This window comes from Chionomys nivalis, chromosome X, assembly GCF_950005125.1.
Source record: "Chionomys nivalis chromosome X, mChiNiv1.1, whole genome shotgun sequence".
NCBI classification, from domain to species: Eukaryota; Metazoa; Chordata; class Mammalia; order Rodentia; family Cricetidae; genus Chionomys; species Chionomys nivalis.
Genome location: NC_080112.1, coordinates 26,329,297 through 26,330,661, shown reverse-complemented (window position 1 = coordinate 26,330,661; position 1,365 = coordinate 26,329,297). Strand labels below are relative to the sequence as shown.

General features: G+C 48.7%; 1 pseudogene; it reads right to left on the bottom strand.

The window, feature by feature from the left end:
- Nucleotides 1-560: 560 nt before the first annotated feature.
- Nucleotides 561-1,091, bottom strand: LOC130868232 (ferritin heavy polypeptide-like 17E; annotated as a pseudogene).
- Between the last annotated feature and the right edge of the window lie 274 nt (nucleotides 1,092-1,365).

Here is a 1,365-nt window from a genome sequence, read left to right as displayed (position 1 = left end):
AAGTTTGACCCAAGTTCGGGCCACAAAAAATCCCACAATTCCAGGCTACCCTAGAAAGCTCCACCCCTCTCCCCGCACTCCAAGATACTCTATATAAACGCTGCCTTCTCTTCAGTTCCTTGCTGCTTCTCACCTAACCAGAGGCAGCCACCATCCTGTTTTTTTCTCTCTGCCAGTAAATCTTGTTTGCGAGGTGTGTTTTTCAGTGTGACTTTGTGGTATTCTTTGGCTCCTCAAGGCCAGGATACTTTTATCTTCAGAGCTGTAACACTTACATTGTGGATACCTTTCCCCCACCATAAGAGAGCTGTAACACTTCTATTGGGGCATCCTTTCCCTTCAGAGCTGTAACATTTTCACACAGTCCCTAAAAACAGGAGTTTGCATATCAAGTTGATACTTTAATTTTGCTGAAAACAACCAAATTTATTTCAAACAACAGCCAACCAGAAACAGAAGATCAGTGAACTTGCTTCAAAAGCAACATGGACATAAGTTGTAATGACCAAAGGAAGACCCCCCTGGCAGTGGGCCCATCCCAGTTCAGTCCACGTGAAGCTTTAGGACGGGCTGAGCTTTTCCAAGAGGTACTCAGCCAAGTGTTTCTCTGGGGCCCCCATCTGGCACAAGTTGGTCAGATACTGGCTCACCTCCTTCAGAACTTGGACCTGCTGATTCAGACAGCTTTGCTCCAGGATGTTGCAGAGTTAGGAGTTGCCTTTGCCCTTGGCCAATGCATGCAGGTTCAGCAGGCTCTGACTGATGGTCATCTCCATGTAGAAGGCATACTCCATAGCATGAATGTCCCCATGCGAACTGTTGAGTTCTGGTCCTGAGATGTCAAGAAGGACGATGCAGCCTCTACACTGATTCTACAAGAAAACAAACATCTGGGCACTGGCCTTGCAGTCATGTGACTTGCTCAAGAAGAAACGTTTCAAGACCCCTTGGCCCACGTCATCATGGTCGAAGTAGAAGGTCATAGATAAGTACACAGAGGAGGCAGAGAGCTGCAGCTGAATACAGGCATTGAGAGAGTCCTCACAGTCACGGTTATAGTTCTGTCCCACTTGTGAGGATGCTTCAGCCATGGTGGGCGCTTGAACACCACAACAGTCTCAGCAACTTCTATACCTGATCAGAGGGGCAGGATGGTGAGGACATGCACAGTCCCTGAGTCCCTCAGAAGACAGGAAGTCCCCAGTGGGGCTCAACACAGAAGCCTCTGGAAGCCCTGAGGAAAGCCTGAAGTGACAGGGGAAATGACTATTGGCACCTGATGATGAAGTCGTTTTGACTCCAGGGCTTAGAGTGGGGAGGGGGAGGGTCAAGAGCTCTGATTTGCATAACAGCAGGGTCTGCTGG